Here is a 9,991-nt window from a genome sequence, read left to right on the forward strand (position 1 = left end):
GAGTGACAATTTCTAAGCTCCTTATTTGTTAGACCAAACCAGTTATGCTTTTATTTGAGAGAGGGAGAGATAGAAAGGGGAGGCAGAAAGAGAGGGAGAGGGAGAGTCCTAAGTAGGCTCCCCTCTGAGCATGGAGCCTGACATAGGACTCCATCTCATGGCCCTGAGTTCACGACCAGAGCCAAAACCAAGACAGCTCTGCCTAGAGGCCCCCAATTATGCTTAATTTTTAATCAACATCTTCAAGTCTCACAAACTCTTATCCCTCTTTTCTTACTTGCCTTTCCAATGATCACCAATTAAATTGCTCACTGAACAAAAGTTACAAAGTACCTACTAAATTAGGTAAGGCCCATGCAAGCTGAAGGGAATTAAGTAATAATTTGTAGTCAAGATATATAATATACCTGCTTTCATGATTTTACAGTCTAGTGGAATAAACCCCAGTGAATTTCTTCCATTTCTATTACCTGACTATTCAATCTGGTTAATAAACCATTTGGTCTCTGGATTATATCTTTTGTATGTAGAATATGATATCATATAAGAATATTTTTAAATTTTAAATGAAAACTGTTTTAAGTACTAAATGAAGCAAACACTAATTTAAAACTGTTGTGGTCCTTGGAACTAATTTAATTCACAAATTGCAAAAGATTGTCAATAGTTACAAGTGGGAAATACTTAAGTAACAGGAAGACAATACACTGGGGAGAGATGATTTAAGAAAGTTAGATTTCTGTACTGGTTAGTATATTCTCTTTTAAATAGAAAGTCACTACTTCAAGTTAAATCTATGTTTCAGGCAATGATAAATATCATTCTATGATATTTATTATTTATCTACTGAGATTTAGGTGGAAAACAAAAGTAATTTGTGATTTTGCCATGGTAACAAATGTGAAATTGCCCTAGTAGCAGGATGACACACTCAGCAAGAAGCACTCTGTATGTTTGCCAAGAGGTTCCGCACAGTGACTCACTTCAGGATTTTAAATAATTCTACCTAACCAAGTTGGAAGTTTGCAAAAAAGAAAGCAGTTTTAGCCTCTCCAGAAATACAATATGCTAAAAATATTTTAATACATCTGAGCATTTTCAAAGTCAATATTTTTACAATTTAATGTTAACTTGTTTTTACTTATTATCCAAGTTAAACGCATTCCATAATTCATTAGGAATATTTAAATTTGTTCGAACAAAAAATTAGGTGGTAAAAATATTCCTCATGTGCATTTAAATAAATATTGCTCTTAGGCTTTGTAAAAGGTCTTTCCCACGTTCGTTTTTTTCCCCCCTACACAAATGTTTATTTCCATGTTTCCATCTTCTTATGTGAAGCCTTCAGCACTTTTGTGTCCATTCAGAGTTCAAGTAAAATTTTTTTGGTATTGCTTCTTATGAAAATAGTAATTAATTACCATATTAAATGGAAATCAATATGAAAAAACTGCTTGTATATTTGAGAACACATTGATAAATCAAATTAATTAACAGTATCTTATGTAGAGGAGAGAGTCCACTGGCAAAGCAAGGAACCCTTGCTCTGATCCAAGTCACTGACAGGCCTGGCACAGGCTGGGCTGGTGACCATGGGTGTCTTGGCCTCCCAGGGCATGACTGCCCCAGTCCCCATGCCAAAGCCAAGGAGGTGCAGGTCCTGAGCCAACTGCCACTGGAGTTGCTCCTTGTGGTACTGAGCCACGTGGCCCATGAATGCTGCTGGGATGCTGCCACAGAGTGTGTCGGGGCTGGCACGCCCTCGTGGATGGCAGGCCCTGTGACTGCTCAGTCCGGGCTGGGACCATGGCACCCTGCTGCTGCTTGCCCCAACTGTCTGCCCTACGCCCACCCTCTCCCCCTACCTCCACCTGCTTTGGCAGGCCCTGCCTTCTGGGCCACCTCTGCCAGCGCAGCCCATTGGGATGCAACTTCATCCGCAACTCCTACAGCCAGGAAGGACTTCGTAAATGGATGGAGCAGCATGTTGGGGACCTCTGGGTGGTGGTGGTAAAAAGGCCAATAGTGCCGCAGGCCCCCTTGCAGACCTGCTTCCTGTCTTCCTTAGGCTGGTGTTGCAAAAAACAGGTGTTGGACCTGGAGGAAGAGGGGTTGTGGCCAGAGATGCTGGATAGTGACAAGACTGAGGTTTGTGTCCCTGGTGGGGAGCCCGACACAACAACGGCAGCATGTACTGACTCCTTGTTCATCTTCTAGATGCCAAACAGACTGTGCTGGATAAATTCTCTGTTGTGCCCATTCCCATCCAACAGTGGAACAGCAATGTCTTCTTTCAGGTCACCCACGTGTTCTCCAAAGTCAAGATGGGTGTCAGCTTTGTGTCTTTCCAACACTGGGAGCAGGACAGGCAGTTTTGGGCTGGTCAGTATGAAGTCCATGTGACCATTCCAGTGTGGTCGTGTGGGCCCAGCTGTCTTAGTTGAGGGCTATCCTGGCACACAACCTGAGCGGTGTCTTCCAGGACTGGGGACCATTGGCTAGGACTTCTCATTAACCCAGGACAAGTACCTCCCTGGCATCCCGGGTACTCCGGGATCCCTTCAAGGGCTCTGACCAGACCCCTCTTTAGGTTCTAGAAACTACTAGAAGAAAGCCTTTCTTCAGAGTTCCCTACTGCTGTTGTAGGGCTGTTCTCCCCCCTCCCTGGAGGCCCCCTGGTTCATCCCCAGTCCCCTCTGTCCTGTCTCTTCTCCTTTCGGCTTACAGAGGGCTTTATCAGTCCCTTTAGAGAAGGCTAATCATCTCAGAAGTAGAATCTCAACATTGTGATACTTGAAAAAAAAAAAAAAAGAATTAGAATCTCATCCATATGGCTAGAAAAAGTCCAGCCACCTTGGTTGGCAAACTTAACCAGAAGGCTGGGACCAGGTCTCCCAGCTGAATGTCAACATGCACAAAAAATGTGTGGAGATCCTCAAGGCCCCTGTGATTGTATGCTGTATTAAATCGTATTTTATATTGAAATTTTCCATGAACTTTGAGAGAATAATATATCAGCAACAACTATCTGCTGATCATATGTAATAAATTCATTTTGCTAAAAACCCCAGTATATTAAGGAAATGCCAACTATAACAAAACTCAAGGAAGCATGAGTTTCATCTATCACTTACAGCTTCCTAAATGTGTACAGTGTCCTCCACAAGTAACAAAACTCACCCTTATTTAATCTTTCCAAATGTAAAAAAGATACCATCATATATTAAGTTCACACGTAGCATGTACTCCATATTTTCCAGATCATGGGGAATCAACAGCAAATTAACACATCAGATCCCAGCCCTTTCCTTTTTGAGGCTTTGAATTTGTTGTCCCCACCTAAGATGAAGGAAGTTCCTCTGGCTATCATTCATCTGCCTCCTCTTCATTCAGTTCTGAGTCAAAGATATCTCTTTAGGCCCTGTGTGATTATCCTGCTGAATGGACCACTACTCGATCCACATCATTTTCCATCACAAAACTGGCTGGTTTGCTTATTTAGTTTTTGAAATTAGTTTATTCGTATTTTTGTTTATTTTTTATGCTTTTCTACCACAGTATAATGAAAATCCCATAGAGTAGAATTTTGCTGCACCTCCAGCAAAGTGACAAATACCTTCTACATAGATTGTCAATAACTGTTACTTGAATCAATGAACTAATTCATCAGTAAGAAGAAATCAGAGGTAGAGTCAAGATGGCGGAGAAGTAGCAGGCTGAGACAACATCAGGTAGCAGGACATCAGCTAAATAGCTTATCAAACCATTCCGAACACCTACAAATCCAACAGGAGATTGAAGAGAAGAAGAGCAGTAATTCTAGAAACAGAAAATTGACAACCTTCTGAAAGGTAGGACAGGTGGAGAAGTGAATCCAAAGCATCGGGAAGATAGATCTTGGGGAGAGGGGCCAGCTCCCAGCAAGTGGCAGAGCCATGGAGCACAAAATCAGAACTTTCAAAAGTCTGCTCCACTGATGGACATTGCTCCAGGGGCTCAACCGGCATGACGCCCACATAGGGACAGCGTGACCTCAGGTCCCACGGGGTCACAGAAGGATCAGGGGTGTGTGAGTGTCACAGAGCTCACAGGTATTAGAGCGGGGAAGCCAGGTACAGAGATGGAGCCAAGGAGTGAGCTCGCAAGTCGGGGTTACCTTCAACTGTAATCCATGGCACAGGACACTGCTCTGTGAGGGGCGACCCCACAAGATCCGGGGAGACACCCTGGAATAGCTCAGGGATCTGCGGGGTTCAGAGACTTCAGGCGGAGCTGTATGTCAGAGACAGAGACGCTTGGTCACAGGCTGGGTTAGCTTAGAGCTCAGCTGGGGTCTAGGGAGACAGGAGTGATTGAGCACTTTTCTCCAAGGGTGCATTGAGGAGTGGGGCCCTGAGCTCTTGGCCCCTCTGAGCCAGAGATTGGGAGGCCACCATTTTCATTCCAAACTCTACGGAAAGTGTTCAGGGAGCAACAGCTCCCAAAAGTGAACCCGAGCAGATTACTTAGCCTGGCCCCTGGTAAGGGCAGTGCAATTCTGACTCGGGGAAAGACACTTGAGAATCACTACAACAGGCCCCTCCCCCAGAAGATCAACAAGAAATCCAGGCAGGACCAAGTTCACTTACCAAGGAGAACAGCGGAATTTCAGAGGAGGAGAAAGCAAAGCATTGAATTAATGGCTTTCTCCCCATGATTCTTTAGTTTTGCAAAGTTAATTAAATTTTTAATTTTATTTTTTTTCTTTTGCTAAATTTTTTAACCTTTACACTTCCCTCTTTTAACATTTTTAACTAGTTTATATTAACAATAGCTTTCATTTAAAAAAAATCTTTTTTGAACCTTCATTATTATAGTCATATTTTATCCTTCATTGTAACTAACTTTATTTTTATATAACACAGGGTTTTTTTTTTTTCTAAAAAATTTGGGGTACAACTTCTTCTAATAGATCAAAATACACCCTAAATCTAACACCAGGCTTGTTTTAGTCTCCAGCTTGAGCAAATTCTCTCCATTTTCTTTTTCTTCATTCTCCCAACCAACTTATCATCAACTCCTTTTTTAGAAATTAAAAATTTTTTTTCATCTTTATAGTCATATTCTATTCCTTCATTGTGTTTACCCTTATATATGTCTTTAATTCTTTAAAATTTGGGGAGGCAGTTTCTTCTAAGTGACCAAAACTCCCAAAATTAAGTGGGTGACCCTGTTCTAGTCACCAGTCATATATATATATTTTTTTCTTTATTTGTTTTCTTTTTTAAATTTTTTCTGAACCTGTTTTTTTACCCGCTTCCTCCCCGCCCATGAGTTGGGGCCTCTTCTGATTTGGTTAAAACACATTTTCCTGGGAGTCTTTGCCACCCTTTTAACATTTTATTTGCTCCCTCATATATTCTTATCTGGATAAAATGACATGGCAAAAAACTCACCACAAAAAAAAAAAAAAAGAACAAGAGGCAGTACCTAAGGCTAGGGACCTTATCAATATGAACATTAGTAATATGTCAGATCTAGAGTTCAGAATGACAATTCTCAAGGTCCTAGCTAGACTCAAAAAGGCATGGAATATATTAGATAAACCATGTCTGGGAAAATAAAAGTCCTTTCTGGAGAAATAAAAGAACTAAAATCTAACTGCTGAAATAAAAAAAAGCTATTAAGAGGTGCAATAAAAAATGGAGGCTATTACTGCTAGGATAAATGAGGCAGAAGAGAGAATTAGTGATAAAAGACCAAATGACAGAGAATAAAGAAGCTGAGCAAAAGAGAGACAAACAATTACTGGACCACGAGGGGAGAATTCGAGAGATAAGTGATACCATAAGATGAAACAACATTAGAATAATTGGGATTCCAGAAGAAGAAGAAAGAGAGAGGGGAGCAGAAGGTATATTGGAGATAATTGTTGTACAGTATTTCCCTAAGATGGCAAAGGGAATAAGCATCAAAATCGAGGAGGTGCAGAGAACCCCCCTCAAAATCAATAAGAATAGGTAAACACCCCGTCATCTAATAGTAACTTTTTTTTTAAAGACTTTATTTATTTGACAGAGAGAGATCACAAGTGGGCAGAGAGGCAAGCAGAGAGAGAGAGAGAGAGAGGAGGAAGCAGGCTCCCCACAGAGCAGAGAGCCTGATGTGGGACTTGATCCCAGGACCCTGAGATCATGACCTGAGCTGAAGGCAGAGGCTTAACCACTGAGCCACCCAGGTGCCCCCTAATAGTAACTTTTATAAGTCTTAGTGACAAAGAGAAAATCCTGAAAGCATCCCGGGAAAAGAAGTCTGCAACAGACAATGCTAAAAATATTAGATTGGCAGCGGATTTATCTTCAGGGACCTGGCAGGCCAGAAAGAACTGTCATGATATATTCAGAGCACTAACGGAGAAAAACATGCAGCCAAGAATACTATACCCAGCTAGGCTATCATTGAAAATAGAAGATAAAGAGCTTCCAGGACAAACAAAAACGGAAATAATTTGCAAACACCAAATCAGCTCTGCAGGAAATATTGAAAGAGGTCCTCTAAGCAAAGAGAGAGCCTAAAAGTAGTAGACCAGAAAGGAGCAGAGACAATATACAGTAATAGTCATCCTACAGGCAATACAATGGCACTAAATTCATATCTTTCAATAGTTACCCTGAATGTTAATGGGCTAAATGCCCCAATCAAAAGACATAGGATATCAGAATGGAGAAAAAAAAAAAAAACAAAACCTATCCATATGCTGTCTACAAGAGACTCATATTAGACCCGAAGACACATCCAAATTTAAAGTGAGGGGGTAGAAAACAATTTACCATGCTAATGGACATTGAAAGATAGCTGGGGTGGCAATCCTTAGATCAATTAGATTTTAATCCAAAGACTATATATAATAAGAGATGAGGAAGGACACTATATCATACTCAAAGGGTCTGTCCAAGAAGATCTAACAGTTTTATATATGTATGCCCCAAACTTAGGAGCAGCCAACTACATAAACCGATTAATAACAAAACCAAAAAAACACATCAATACTAATACAATAATAGTAGGGGACTTTAACACTCCCCTCACTGAAATGGACAGATCATTCAAGCAAGAGATCAACAAGGAAATAAAGGCCTTAAATGACACCCTGGACCAGATGGACATCACAGATATATTCAGAACATTTCAACCCAAAGCAACAGAATACACATTCTTTTCTAGTGCACATGGAACATTCTCCAGAATAGAGGACATCCTCGGTCCTAAATCAGGTCTCAACCAGTATCAAAAGATTGGGATCATTCCCTGCATATTTTCAGACCACAATGCTCTGAAGCTAGAACTCAATCACAAGAGGAAAGTTGGAAAGAACCCCAATACATGGAGACTAAACAGCATCCTTCTAAAGAATGAATGGGTCAACCAGGAAATTAAAGAAGAATTGAAAAAATTCATGGAAAAAAATGATAATGAAAACACAATGGTTCAAAATCTGTGGGACACAGCAAAGGCAGTCCTGAGAGGAAAATATATAGTGATACAAGCCTTTCTCAAGAAATAAGAAAGGTCTCAAATACACAACCTCACCCTACACCTAAAGGAGCTGGAGAAAGAAAAACAAAGAACACCTAAACCCAGCAGGAGAAGAGAAATTATAAAGATCAGAGCAGAAATCAATGAAATAGAAACCAGAAAAACAATAGAACAAATCAAGGAAACTAGGAGCTGGTTCTTTGAAAGAATTAATAAGATTGATAAACTCCTGGCCAAACTTTTCCAAAAGAAAAGAGAAAGGACCCAAATCAATAAAATCATGAATGAAAGAGGAGAGATCACAGCCAACGCCAAAGAAATACAAAGAAGTATAAGAACATATTATGAGCAATTCCACGCCAACAAATTCCACAATCTGGAAGAATGGATGCATTCCTAGAGACATATAAACTACCACAACTGAACCAGGAAGAAATAGAAAACCTGAACAGACCCATAACCAGTAGGGAGATTCAAACAGTCATCAAAAATCTCCAAACAAACAAGAGCCCAGGGCCAGATGGCTTCCCAGGGGAATTCTACCAAACATTGGAAGAAGAATTAATTCCTATTCTCCTGAAACTGTTCCAAGAAATAGAAATGGAAGGAAAACATCCTAACTCATTTTATGAGGCCAGCATCACCTTGATCCCAAAACCAGACAAGGATCCCATCAAAAAAGAGAACTACAGACCAATATCCTTGATGAACACAGATGCAACAATTCTCACCAAAATACTAGCCAATAGGATCCAACAGTACATTAAAAGGATTATTCACCACGACCAAGTGGGATTTATTCCAGGGCTGCAAAGTTGGTTCAACATCCGCAAATCAATCAACGTGATACAATACATTAATAAAAGAAAGAAAAAGAACCATATGATACTCTCCATAGATGCTGAAAAAGCATTTGACAAAGTACAGCATCCCTTCCTGATCAAAATTCTTCAAGGTGTAGGGATAGAGGGCACATACCTCAATATCATCAAAGCCATCTATGAAAAACCCACTGCAAATATCATTCTCAATGGAGAAAAACTGAAAGCTTTTCTGCTAATGTCAGGAACACGGCAGGGATGTCCATTATCACCACTGCTATTCAACATAGTACTAGAAGTCCTAGCCTCAGCAATCAGACAACAAAAAGAAATTAAAGGCATCCAAATCGGCAAAGAAGAAGTCAAACTATTACTCTTTGCAGATGATATGATACTATATGCGGAAAACCCAAAAACCTCCATTCCAAATCTGCTAGAACTTGTACAGGAATTCAGTAAAGTGTTAGGATATAAAATCAATGCACAGAAATCAGTTGCATTTCTTTACACCAACAACCAGACAGAAGAAAGAGAAATTAAGGAGTCAATCCCATGTACAATTGCATTTAAAACCATAAGATACCTAGGAATAATCCTAACCAAAGAGGCTAAGAATCTATACTCAGAAAACTCTAAAGTACTCATGAAAGAAATTGAGGAAGACACAAAGAAATGGAAAAATGTTCCATGCTCATGGATTGGAAGAACAAATATTGTGAAAATGTCTATGCTACCTAAAGCACTCTACGCATTTAATCCAATCCCTATCAAAATACCATTCATTTTTTTTCAACAAAATGGAACAAATAATCCTAAAATTTATATGGAACCAAAAAAGACCTCGAATAGCCAAAGGAATATTGAAAAAGAAAGCCAAAGTTAGTGGTATCACAATTCGGGACTTCAAGCTCTATTACAAAGCTGTCATCATCAAGACAGTAGGGTACTGGCACAAAAACAGACCCATAGACCAATGGAATAGAATAGAGAGCCCAGAAATAGACCCACAGCTCTATGGTCAACTAATCCTCGACAAAGCAGGAAAGAATGCTCAATGGAAAAAAGACAGCCTCTTCAACAAATGGTGTTGGGAAAATTGGACAGCCACATGCAGAAGAATGAAACTGGACCATTTCCTTACACCACACACAAAAATAGACTCAAAATGGATGAAGGGCCTCAATGTGAGAAAGGAATCCATCAAAATCCTTGAGGAGAACACAGGCAGCAACCTCTTTGACCTCAGCTGCAGCAACTTCTTCCTAGAAACATCGCCAAAGCAAGGAGAGCAAGGACAAAAATGAACTATTGGACTTCATCAAGATCAAATGCTTTTGCACAGTAAAGGAAAGAGTTCACAAAACCAAAAGACAGCTGACAGATTGGGAGAAGATATTTGCAAATGACATATCAGATAAAGGGCTAGTACCCCAAATCTTAGCAAACTCAACACCCAAAACACTAATAATCCAATCAAGAAATGGGCAGAGGACATGAACAGACATTTCTGCAAAGAAGACATCCAGATGGCCAAGAGACACATGAAAAAGTGCTCCACATCACTTGGCATCAGGGAAATACAAATCAAAACCACAATGAGCTATCACCTCACACCAGTCAGAATGGCTAAAACTAAGAAGTCAGGAAATGACAGA

At 40.1% G+C, this 9,991-nt stretch overlaps 1 pseudogene; it reads left to right on the top strand.

Annotated features, from left to right (window-relative positions):
- Positions 1 to 1,509: 1,509 nt before the first annotated feature.
- LOC116863367 lies at positions 1,510 to 2,440 on the top strand (annotated as a pseudogene).
- The last annotated feature ends 7,551 nt before the right edge of the window (positions 2,441 to 9,991 follow it).

Source organism: Lontra canadensis, unplaced genomic scaffold (assembly GCF_010015895.1).
Source record: "Lontra canadensis isolate GAN:19392208 unplaced genomic scaffold, GSC_riverotter_1.0 scaffold981, whole genome shotgun sequence".
Classification (NCBI taxonomy): Eukaryota; Metazoa; Chordata; class Mammalia; order Carnivora; family Mustelidae; genus Lontra; species Lontra canadensis.